The sequence below is a fragment of the Phocoena phocoena genome, chromosome 7, assembly GCF_963924675.1.
Source record: "Phocoena phocoena chromosome 7, mPhoPho1.1, whole genome shotgun sequence".
Lineage (NCBI taxonomy): Eukaryota > Metazoa > Chordata > Mammalia > Artiodactyla > Phocoenidae > Phocoena > Phocoena phocoena.
In genome coordinates this window covers 86,750,757-86,764,206 of record NC_089225.1, presented here as the reverse complement: position 1 = coordinate 86,764,206, position 13,450 = coordinate 86,750,757, and positions in this window count along the sequence as shown.

Sequence of the window (13,450 nt, the reverse complement as noted above, 5' to 3'; positions counted from 1 at the left end):
CACATCTTCTTTATCCATTCATCTGTCAATGGACACTTAGGTTGCTTCCATGTCCTGGCTATTGTAAAGAAAGCTGCAGTGAACATTGTGGTACATGACTCTTTTTGAATTATGGTTTTCTCAGGGTATATGCCCAGTAGTGGGATTGCTGGGTCATATGGTAGTTCTATTTTTAGTTTTTTAAGGAACCCCCATACTGTTCTCCATAGTGGCTGTATCAATTTACATTCCCACCAACAGTGCAAGAGGGTTCCCTTTTCTCCACACCCTCTCCAGCATTTATTGTTTCTAGATTTTTTGATGATGGCCATTCTGACTGGTGTGAGGTGATACCTCATTGTAGTTTTGATTTGCATTTCTCTAATGATTAGTGATGTTGAGCATCTTTTCATGTGTTTGTTGGCAAGCTGTATTTCTTCTTGTGAGAAATGTCTATTTAGGTCTTCTGCTCACTTTGGGATTGGGTTGTCTGCTTTTTCGATATTGACCTGCATGAGCTGCTTGTAAATTTTGGAGATTAATCCTTTGTCAGTTGCTTCATTTGCAAATATTTTCTCCCATTCTGAGGGTTGTCTTTTCGTCTTGTTTATAGTTTCCTTTGCTGTGCAAAAGCTTTTAAGTTTCACTAGGTCCCATTTGTTTATTTTTGTTTTTATTTCCCTTTCTCTAGGAAGTGGGTCAAAAGGATCTTGCTGTGATGTATGTCATAGAGTGTTCTGCCTATGTTTTCCTCTAAGAGTTTTTAATGTCTGGCCTTACATTTGGGTCTTTAATCCATTTTGAGTTTATTTTTGTGTATGGTGTTAGGGAATGTTCTAATTTCATTCTTTTACATGTAGCTGTCCAGTTTTCCCAGCACCACTTATTGAAGAGGCTGTCTTTTCTCCATTGTATATTCTTGTCTCCTTTATCAAAAATAAGGTGACCATATGTGCGTGGGTTTATCTCTGGGCTTTCTGTCCTGTTCCATTGATCTCTATTTCTGTTTATGTGCCCGTACCATACTGTCTCGATTACTGTAGCTTTTGTAGTATAGTCTGAAGTCTGGGAGCCTGATTCCTCCAGCTCTGTTTCTCTTTCTCAAGATTGCTTTGCTATTCAGGGTCTTTTGTGTTTCCATACAAATTGTGAAATTTTTTGTTCTAGTTCTGTGAAAAATGCCATTGTTAGTTTGATAGGGATTGCATTGAATGTGTAGATTGCTTTGGGTAGTATAGTCATTTTCACAATGTTGATTCTTCCAATCCAAGAACATGGTATATCTCTCCATCTGTTTGTATCATCTTTAATTTCTTTCATCAGTGTCTTATAGTTTTCCACATACAGGTCTTTTGTCTCCTTAGGTAGGTTTATTCCTAGATATTTTATTCTTTTTGTTGCAGTGGTAAATAGGAGTGTTTCCTTAATTTCTCTTTCAGATTTTTCATCATTAGTGTATAGGAATGCAAGAGATTTCTGTGCATTAATTTTGTATCCTGCTACTTTACCAAATTCATTGATTAGCTCTAGTAGTTTTCTGGTAGCATCTTTAGGATTCTCTATGTATAGTATCATGTCATCTGCAAACAGTGACAGCTTTACTTCTTTTCCGATATGTATTCCTATTTTTTCTTTCTCTTCTCTGACTGCTGTGGCTAAAACTTCCAAAACAGTGTTGATTAATAGTGGTGAGAGTGGACAACCTTGTCTTGTTCCTGATCTTAGACGAAATGGTTTCAGTTTTTCACCATTGAGAACAATGTTGGCTGTGGGTTTGTCATATATGGCCTTTATTATGTTGAGGTAAGTTCCCTCTATGCCTACTTTCTGGAGAGTTTTTTCATAAATGGGTGTTGAATTTTGTCGAAAGCTTTTTCTGCATCTATTGAGATGATCATATGGTTTTTATTCTTCAATTTGTTAATATGGTGTATCACATTGATTGATTTGCGTATATTGAAGAATCCTTGCATTCCTGGGATAAACCCCACTTGATCATGGTGTATGATCCTTTTAATGTGTTGTTGGATTTTGTTTGCTAGTGTTTTGTTGAGGATTTTTGCATCTATGTTCATCAGTGATATTGGCCTGTAGTTTTCTTTCTTTGTGACATCTTTGTCTGCTTTTGGTATCTGGGTGATGGTGGCCTCGTAGAATGAGTTTGGGAGTTTTCCTCCCTCTGCTATATTTTGGAAGAGTTTGAGGAGGATAGGTGTTAGCTCTTCTCTAAATGTTTGATAGAATTTGCCTGTGAAGCCATCTGGTCCTGGGCTTTTGTCTGTTGGAAGATTTTTAATCACAGTTTCAATTTCATATTGGTCTATTTATATTTTCTATTTCTTCCTGGTTCAGTCTCAGAAGGCTGTGCTTTTCTAAGAATTTGTCCATTTCTTCCAGCTTGTCCATTTTATTGGCATATAGTTGCTTGTAGTAATCTCTCATGATCCTTTGTATTTCTGCAGTGTCAGTTGTTACTTCTCGTTTTTCATTTCTAATTCTATTGATGTGAGTCTTCTCCCCTTTTTTCTTGATGACTCTGGCTAATTAATGGTTTATCAATTTTGTTTATCTTCTCAAAGAACCACCTTTAGTTTTATTGATCTTTGCTATTTCTTTTCCTTCATTTCTTTTTCATTTATTTCTGATCTGATCTTTATGATTTCTTTCCTTCTGCTAACTTTGGGGGTTTTTTGTTCTTCTTTATCTAATTGCTTTAGGTGTAAGGTTAGGTTGTTTATTTGAGATGTTTCTTGTTTCTTGAGGTAGGATTGTTTTGCTATATACTTCCCTCTTAGAACTGCTTTTGCCTCATCCCATAAGTTTTGGGTTGTCTTGTTTTCATTGTAATTTGTTTCTAGGTATTTTTTGATTTCCTTTTTGATTTCTTCAGTGATCTCTTGGTTATTTAGTAGTGTATTGTTTAGCCTCCATGTGTTTGTATTTTTTTTTTTTTTTTTTTTTTTCGATACATGGGCCTCTCACTGCTGTGGCCTCTCCCGCTGCGGAGCACAGGCTCCGGACACGCAGGCTCAGCGGCCATGGCTCACGGGCCCAGCCGCTCCGCGGCATGTGGGATCTTCCCGGACCAGGGCGCGAACCCGTGTCCCCTGCATCAGCAGGCGGACTCTCAACCACTGCGCCACCAGGGAAGCCCATGTGTTTGTATTTTTAAAATTTATTTATTTATTTTTGCGGTACGCAGGCCTCTCACTGTTGTGGCCTCTCCTGTTGCGGAGCACAGGCTCTGGACACGCAGCCTCAGTGGCCATGGCTCATGGGCCCAGCAGCTCCACGGCATGTGGGTTCTTCCCAGACTGGGGCACGAACCCGTGTCCCCTGCATCGGCAGGCTGACTCTCAACCACTGCGCCACCAGGGAAGCCCGTGTTTGTATTTTTTACAGATTTTTTCCTGTAATTGACATCTAGTCTCATAGTGTTGTGGTCGGAAAAGATACTTGGTACGATTGCAATTTTCTTAAATTTAGCAAGGCTTGATTTGTGACCCAAGATATGATCTATCCTGGAGAATGTTCCATGAGCACTTGAAAAGACAGTGTATTCTGTTGTTTTTGGATGGAATGTCCTACAAATATCAATTAAGTCCATCTTGTTTAATGTATCATTTAAAGCTTGTGTTTCCTTATTTATTTTTATTTTGCTTGCTAGAACTCTTTTAAATCTTCCCCACTTTTTGTTTAAAATCAAAGGATTGGTTGAAGCTGAGACAATGACAGTTGTGAGAAAAAGTGGGAACTTTAGAGTTTGGTGCTTATGGGTTCTTATTCAGAAATCTCATAAAAATCCAGAGTAGACACAATATAAAGAGATGAGAGGCATCAACAAAGACAGCATCTGAAAAATGATGAGGAGATCAAAAGATAAGACACTGGACACCCTTCAAATGCTATTTCTCCTAGCATTTGAGTCTTTTTAAATCTCACTATCCTCAAGTAATCCTTAAAAAACACAATTTATTTTCCATTTAGTGACTGACAAAGGGCTATCAATTCTTCACGTAGGCAATGTGATGATTAATTTTATGTTAGATCATAAAATGTTAGACTGGGCTAATGTGTCTGTGAGAATGTCTCCGAAAGAGATTAGCATTTGGTTGAGTAGACTGAGTAAAGATCTGCCCTCACCATTGTGGGTGGGCATCATCCAATCCACTGAGGGTCCGAACAGGATAAAAAAGGCAAAGGAAGGGCAAAATCTCAGCTTTCTCTTTTTGAGCTTGAATGCCCGTCTTCTCCTGACCCCAGACATTAAAGCTCCTGCTTCTTGGGCCTTCACATTCCAGGACTTACAGCAGTGCCCACTCCTACCCTTCCATCCCACCCACACCCTCTTCCACTTTGCAGGCCTTTGGACTCAAACTGAATTATTCCACCAGCTTTCCTGGTTCTCCAGCTTGCAGAGGACAGATTGCGGGACTTCTCAGCCACCGAAACTGTGTGAGCCAATTCATATAATAAATACCTTCAGTATATCTATCATCTATCTATCTATCTAACCATCCATCTATCAATCCATCCATCCATCCTATTGGTTCTCTCTCTTTGGAGAACCCTAATACAGCCCATTTCTTCACATAAAAAGTATTCTGTTATAGGGAGAATATGAAGCAGACTGAAAAGTATAATCAGACTTCTCTTCCTCTTCTATTCCATTCCCTTCCCTTCCTTTCTCTTCTTTTCCTAAACAATTCAGTCCTAAAGCTATTAGATGGGACAAAGCAAGGCATGTGTCTGTGGTAGTAGGGGTGGAGTGTGGGGAGCCATGATGGCCCGGCAAGGGGCACCAGAGTCGGAGCAGAGAGGAAAGGGTGCCCATCAGAGAGGCAGCCCTGTGCAAATCCACAGCCCCAGTGGAATACAGAGGCCATTCCATGGAGGTGGAGGTCTTAGGGTAAGGAGGTAGGGTTGCCAGATTTAGCCAAGGGAAAAAAAAGCCAATAAAACAAAACTTGACACCCTATTAAATTTGAATTTCAGATAAACAATGAATAATTTTTTAGTATAAATATGTCTCAAATCTTGCATGAATTGTTTGTAGTTTATCTGAAATTCAAATTTAACTGGACATCCTGTATTTTATCTGACAACATTACGAGGAGGGCTTCCACACAGAGGGTGGCCTGCTGTTGGGTGTGGAGTTCCAGTGGGTGAGAAGGGCATCCATGAAGGTGGGAAGTGGCTTGAGCTGGGTAGTCAGAGCTGAAGCAGAGAAAGAGGGCACTAGCACGGGAGATGGGGCACCAGAGGAGGCGTGAGGTTCTTAGAAAATCAGGGTGTCTGCAGGGTGGTGCTAGCTCCAAAGGCTCTAGGGGAGAATCCTTCCAGTGTCAGATGGCTTGTGGCTGCAGAAGTCCAATCTCTGCCTCTGTCCTTGTATGGCCTTCCCCTCTTCTCCCTGTGTGTCTCTCTTCTCTGTGTGTATTTTTCATAAAGACACCTGCCATTGGATTTAAGTTCCATCCAGATAATCCAAGATGATCCCACCTTAAGATCTTAATTACATCTGCAAAGACCCCTTTTTCAAGTAAGGTCACATTCATAGGTTCCAGGGGCTAGGATGTGGACATATAATTTTGGGGACCACCATTCAATCCACTTATAGTTATATATAGAAAATTGATCAAATAAGCAAATGTTTTAAAGATAATAGAAGCCTGGTTTTTCCTAATGGAGAACAATATAAAAAGATATTGGATTGGAATTAGGTGTGTCAGTGTGAACTTATACTTTTTAATATATAACTAGAGAAATAATTCTAGATGGAAACGTCTGCCTGTGTGTATACCTGTATGCTGTCTACTGGCCAGCAACATCCCAATAGCAATGAATACATCTAGCACCCAGGTCTTGGCTTCTAAATACCATTTTCCACTAAAGGGAATCAAGTTTCCTTGGAGAAGTGGCTGATTCCAGGGCCGGTGCAAGAAAAGTACAAGGCAATCCTAGAATATTTTGTTGTACCAGAAAACAAAGAGGTTTTCAAAAAATAAAGAAGACATGTCAAAAGGACACAGAAGCCAACTTGAACAGGCTCCCAGTTGCCAAATCGGGGACAAACTGAACGTGGACATAAATAATGATAACAATGGATCATAATCCATGGATAAAACATGAATCTATGAGTCCATACTGATCTAAATGAATGAGTGAGTAAATTCAAAGTTTGATGAGAAACAGAATATTTTCATAGTTCCAAAGTACCTCCCCACAAAGTATTTATTAATTACAAAGGGGAAAAGAATAATTTTACAGTGAAGAAGCCTGGCAGACACCACCTTGATCAAATGGTCAAAGTGAACATCATCAGTAATGGGACAAATGTAAATCACATATGACCTGGTAGACTGCAAAGAGGAAAACTCAGCATTAGTTCTGTTTTTCTTGCCAAATATTCATAATAAATTTTGGCTTAATCATGAGGAAATATAAATTAAACCCAAATTGATAAAATAAAAAAATAACAGGCCTGTACTCTTCCAGAGTGTCAAGACCATGAGATCAAGAAAAGACTGAACCAATGTTCCAATATATAGGAAAACTATACAGAGACATGACAACTGCATATAATACCTGACTCTGAATTGGATGCTTTTGCTATAAAGGAATTATTGGAACAATTGGCCAAACTTGAATGGAGACTATAAATTATTAGATGGTAGTAGTGTATCAATGTTAAGTTCTGGATTCGGGTTGTTATTCTATGGTTAAGTGGGAGAGTGTTATTTGTAGGAAAGCACACAGAGAAATATTCAGGGGTGATGTGGCATTGATAACTTACTCTCAAATGACTAAAGAAAATAAAATTCTTTGAATTGTACTTTCAACTTTTCTGTAATTGTTTCAAAATTTAAACCTGTTCTTTCAAAATTTTAAAAAATGAACAAGTACAGTCAGAAAGGCCAAGAAGTGTGTTCATATATGTCCACTGCAGCAATAGCTATAATATCAGGAAACTAAAAACATTGAAAATGTGTAACAATTTGTACATGATGATCTCAAGTGCGTTTTAAAATATGGAAAAATGATTATAAAGAAATATATTAAAATGTTAAGGTTATGTATATCTATGTGGAAGAACTATGATTTTGTGTTTTTGCAGGGGCATGTATTATGTACAGAAGGAATGTTATGGTTCACTAGGACTAGATAGTAGAATTTAATTATAAAGTAAATAGAAGTGAGAAAAGGGATTAGATGAAATCGTATGAAGTAGATAGTAGAATTGAATCATACAGAGAAATTTCACATATATGTCTTTAATTTCTGCCAAGTCATCTGTGCACATTCAAATTGTATTTTTCCTACAACCTAGAGCTGAAATGCAAGCCCAACAACCTCATCTGTTGCCTAACAATAGAAACGGTGATGGACTCCAATGCTGTAGGAAGAACTGGCTGCACTGAATTCACTGAGAAAGGGTGAAGACTAGACTAATCCTGATTATTGCTGTACTCTGGGCAATTCAACACCTTTTCCAGGATAATTTTCACTTGACATGCTGTGTAGGAGGTAGCCTTCGGTTAAAAAGTGACTCTAGCTTTGACCTTAGGTTAAATTTTAACATTTACTTTAATTCCTTCTAGGGATCTTAACTACATAGTCTAAATTTTTTAAAAATTGAGATATAAGTCACATAGCATAAAATTTTTGTTTTAATGATCCATTTTTAACATGGTGCAGGATATCCACAGTGAAAAAAGAATTTTCGTTTTAAATTATTCTACAGATTTATTTAAAAGAAATGGAAATTCAAATTTTAACATTTGGAAAGAAAAGTGATTAGATCAAATCAATGGGAAAAACGTTTGACTGGCCCCTTCATTAAAAACAACCAAGGTGGGGACTCAACTGAGCCCGGACATCGTAGCCGAAGTATTGATAGAAGTAAACAAAGTTTATCTTTATTGACACCCTCGCAACACACACACACACACACACACACACATACACACACTTTTCTTTGTCCTTCTCTCTCTCTTTGGCACTTTTCCCCCCTCACTTCTTTTTGCCCTACCTCTGTACAAACTCCCTTTCCCCACTCAGGATCCACTACAGGGAGAAGTTACAGTTTACTATTTGTGAGGCCATGGGCAATTTCACAACCTCTCCAAGCCTCACTTTCTTCCTGGTAAAATGGCTGTAAGAGTAGTTCCAGCTTTGTTATGATATTGTGAATTTTTTCTTTTTTTTTTTTTTTTTGCGGTACGCGGGCCTCTCACTCTTGTGGCCTCTCTCGTTGCGGAGCACAGGTTCCGGACGCTCAGGCTCAGCGGCCATGTCTCACGGGCCCAGCCGCTCCGCGGCATGTGGGACCCCAGGAACCCCCCCCCCCCGGACCGCCCCCCCCCGCCCCCGCCCCCGCCCCCGACCGGGGCTCGAACCTTTGTCCCCTGCATCGGCAGGCGGACTCCCAACCACTGCGCCACCAGGGAAGCCCCTGTGAATATATATATATTTTTTTTTGCGGTACACGGGCCTCTCACCGCTGTGGCCTCTCCCGTTGCGGAGCACAGGCTCACGGACGTGCAGGCTCAGCGGTCATGGCTCACGGGCCCAGCCGCTCCACGGTATGTGGGATCTTCCCAGACCGGGGCACGAACCCGTGTCCCCTGCATCGGCAGGTGGACTCCCAACCACTGCGCCACCAGGGAAGCCCCTGTGAATATTTTTTAAAGGATTAATATGAAGTGCTTTACATTAATTCTTTAACGTTACTTTTCTTTTGTATTAGTTTCCTGTCATTGCTGTAACAAATTACCACACACAGTGGTCTGAAACAACACACTGTGATAGCTTACAGTTGTGAAGGTTAGGAGTCTAACATGGGTCTCACTGGGCTAAGATCAAGGTGTTGGCAGGACTGTATTCCCTCTGGAGGCTCCAGGGGAGAATCAATTTCCATGCCTTTTCAGCTTCTGGAGGCTACCTGCCGTCCACGGCTCATGGCCCCCTTCTTTCCATCCCTCCAAGCTCTGCTTCCGTGGTCACATCTCCTTCTTTGACCCTCTTGCCTTCCTCTCATATCTAAGGACCCTTGTGATTCCATTGTGCCCACCCACATAATCCAGGATAAACTCCCCATCTCAAGTTCCGTAACTCACATCTGCAAAGTCCCTTTTGCCATGTAAGTTGACATATTTGGTCATAGATATCTCTGGGTCAGCATGCATTATTCTGCCTACCACACTTTCCCTTTCCTCCCATATTTCTTAACTCCCAGGTATTCCCAACCTGGCCTAAACCTCACTTCCTTGCTTGAGTTCTCTCAGGTCTCCTACTCATGCCTCCACACTTCCAGCTATAACTTTCTCCTTCTCTTCCAGTTCAAACCCTACCCATTCCACAAGTCCCAGTCAAATCATGAGTCCTTTGGTAAAGCCTTCCCAGGCCATCGGCTTATAAAGATAGCTTCCTAAATCCCATTGCATATAGTAGCTGCACCTCTCATTTGGCAAACACTCTGCCTTCTGGTCATATATTCATGGCACACAGGTGCTGCATATACATTGAATGAATAAATGAATCTCCACAAGACCATAAGAAATTGACAGCCATGTCATTTTTTTTAGCTTTATTGAGATATAATTAACATATAACATTGTGTTAGTTTGTGTACAATATGATGATATGATATACATATATATATACATTGCAAAATGATTACCATAATAAGGTTAATTAACACATCCATCGCCTAACATGATTACCATTTATTTGGTGTGCAAACATTTAAGATCTACTCTCTTAGCAATTTTCAAGTACACAATACAATATTGCTAACTGGGACATTAGCTCCCCAGAACTTATTCACCTATAACTGGAAGTTTGTATCCTTTGACCAACATCTCCCCATTTCCCCCACCCCCCAGCCCCTGGCAATCACCAATCTACTTTAAGAACTGTGTCTTAAGCTACTTTCTAATCCAGCACTGAACAATGGTTGAGGCGAGATATGTGGCAATGATGAAAAGATAAAGCATGTCCAGGAGCTCCAGGGAGGAAATGTTCCAGAGTCCCATCTGTTTCTTTAGTTTAGAGCAATACCAACTTACTTCCTACAAACACATCTAGGGCAAGCGGTCTTTACGTATTCTATTTGGGCTGGTGTCAATGATAACTTTAGCAACATTTTTCCTGGACTCTTTCTGCCCAGCTTCTCATGCTCTCTTGATTTGGTACCTGTGTGTATGGACAATAGAAGCTCTTCCAGAAACACAAACGGCACCTCTGAGGAGTGCTCCAGAGGCCACAGTGGTCTACAGAGGGTAGGGTAGAAGTGAGAAGTGGGAAAACCCTCTCATTCTACCTCAGGATATTCTTCAGAATCTGTGGTCTGCCTTAGTTTGCACACCACTAGTGCATTATTTACTACCTGATATTTTTCATTCTTTTAAGAGTTTTGGAGAGGGGGCTTCTGTTATTCTATCTTATGCCCAAAGATGGATATCACTATTTCATGTGTAATTCTGTCTTTTTAGTTTATGATGACCACTTTCTGTAAGTAAGTGTTTTTACTTTCTATTACTATTTTGACAAAAATATCTTTATCAGAACTTTCTTCATTGGCTAATAGCATTCACTGGGCAGTACTTCCCAGTCAAGGAAAAGGGATAAGAAAACTTCTTGGTTACTTTTGTACTTATGATTCTAACTACCAGCCTAAAGTTCACATCAAAATACACATCCACACAATGCTATTTGTTGTCTCACATTTTTGACAGATGAGTTGAAATCTTTTTATATAATTCAGCAAACTATTAATATATGAACACTTTGCTGGTTTTTGTGAAATAAATAGGTGAACAATAAACAGTTCTGGCCATCCAAGGGAGATCAGACATGAACGTAAAAAGCTGCACATGGACTATTTCAGGCATTCCTTCTGACTCACCACTAGTGATAGAGAGGGCCTTAGACCAAGAAAAATTAAACCCCAGATTAAAAACAAAAAAAGTCCTTTCAATTTACTGGGCAAACAGCCAAAACTGCAGACCTCTCAGGTTTCAGATAACAGTACAAAGAATCTTTACTGATTAGAAATTTGCTCTCCCAGCAATATACTACTTTTTCTGACTTCATAGTTATTGTGCCATTTCTGTGATTGTGCTTTACACTTGGGCACACAGGTGGAGTTTTGCTTGTGTTCAATCGTTGAGGATGAATTTGTAACTTTCCCCCTTCCCTTTGGGGAAAAAAATCAGGAAGGAACTTAAATACAAGGCTTTTCCTCCCATTTTACATTCAAACATGTCTTGCAGGAAATGAACAAATAGTGATTCTCAAATATAACATTGTACTTCTATGTGCTGTAGTACAAAAAGAGCTTTACAGGAATTTTGTGTTCCGGAAGTTGAGATTTTTTAAGGACAAAGGTGGGACTTGGATTTTTTTCACTTCCTGCAGAATATAAATGCCAAATTCCTTAGCCTAACATTCAAGATCTCCAAAATCTCATTCCAGCTCACCTCCAGTCTTATCTATGTCCATCCTTACTCCATGAACCCAGCAATGTCCTGTGAGCCATGCTGAAGATTTTTATCTCCAAACCGTTTTTGCCCTCTAGACTGCCCTTCTATCTTTCCTTTTGCCCCAGTCCCACTGTCAAATTATCTATCTTTCAAGGTACATCTTCAGAGAAAAGGCATCTATAAAGCAACCTGTACATAATCTCCAAGTTGAAATTTCCCCCTCTCTTGGGTTTTCATAATTTCCTGTAATTAAGGGTTACAGCTTTTGTAATGAGGAATAAAAACTTAAAAACGACTTAACTAAAAACTATTAACAGCTTATCAAATAAAACTTGAACATAGTTTTTTGAAAAGGGCAAGGAACTCTTTCAGAATCAGTTACATTCATGCCTGTAAATGCGTTCACTAGTAAGAAAAAAGAGATAGAAATGCCAGCCAACATAGGAAGCAGCAACAAGATAGAGTTGTCCTATGGACCACAAATTACTATTTTTAAAAATAATGGAAAAGGGAGAGAAAGCAATTAAAACACTAGAATTACCTTAAAAAATGAATATGACATGAAAAGAAAAAAACATTTTAATGGGAGATTTTAAAAATGATAAATTAATGCATGCATACTTCTGCAAAATTTCTTCAAATTAATATGTGGGTTTAATGCAAATACTAATAAAAATTCCAATGTGATTTTTTTTTTTTTTTTTGCGGTACGCAGGCCTCTCACTGTTGTGGCCTCTCCCGTTGTGGAGCACAGGCTCCGGACGCGCAGGCTCAGCGGCCGTGGCTCACGGGCCCAGCCGCTCCGCGGCATATGGGATCCTCCCGGACCGGGGCACGAACCCGTGTGCCCTGCATCGGCAGGCGGACTCTCAACCACTGCGCCACCAGGGAAGCCCCTCCAATGTGATTTTTTAATTAAAAAAAGGAAGTAGGGCTTCCCTGGTGCCGCAGAGCAGCTGGGCCCATGGGCCGTGTCTGCTGGGCCTGCGCGTCCGGAGCCTGTGCTCCACGACTGGGGGGCCGCAGCGGTGAGAGGCTCACGTACTGCAAAAAAAAAAAAAAAAAAAAAAAAAAAAAAGGGAATAAAGTTTATTGAGACATGAATTAAAACATATTTTGTAAAAAGAAAGAATAATGCAGTGGGATTAGGTCTGTCTGATATACTAAAACATATAAAAGCTGCAATAATTAAATCAGAATGCTATTGGAAGATGATTAGAGAGGTAAATTAATGGAACAGAAAAGATAGTTTAGAAATAAATCTTATATATAATACTTTAGGAAATGATCATGAGAAAAGAAGCGACTTTCCAATAAATGGTTTTGAGAAGATTTTAGCTCTTTAAGAAGTTCCTCGTTCCATACTTTATAATAAAATGTGTTCTAAGTAGAATTTTAAAACAAATGATTAAAATAAAATAGTAAAATCTTCAGACAAAGTAGAATATTTATTCAATGTCTGGAGGAGAGAGTTCTTTGACGTTTGAAGTATGAAGAGGAATCAAAAGAGGAATGAAGTAATATTTGATCACATAAGTCCCAAAGAAGTAAATGACTGATGTCTGGTCAAGTGGTGAAGCAGCTTCAGGCTCTGATAAAACCATCCCATCTTTAGCGCCCACACCTGTCCCAAACACAGTAATAATAAATAGGATATGAAAAGGGAAAATCAAAATGATATAATTGAGTTCAAAAAAGGAAACAAAAGCAAAAAATAAACAAATGGGACCTAATTAAACTCAAAATCTTTTTTGCACAGCAAAGAAAACTTTTGAAAAAATTAAAAAAGGCAATCTACTGAATGGGAGAAAATATTTGCAAATGATATGACTGATAAGGAGTTAACAGCCAAAATATATAAACAGCTCATACAACTCAATATAAAAAAAACCAAACAACCCAATTTTAAAAAGGGCAGAAGACCTGACTAGACATTTTTCCAAAGAAGACATACAGATGGTCAACAGGCACGTGAAAAGATGCTC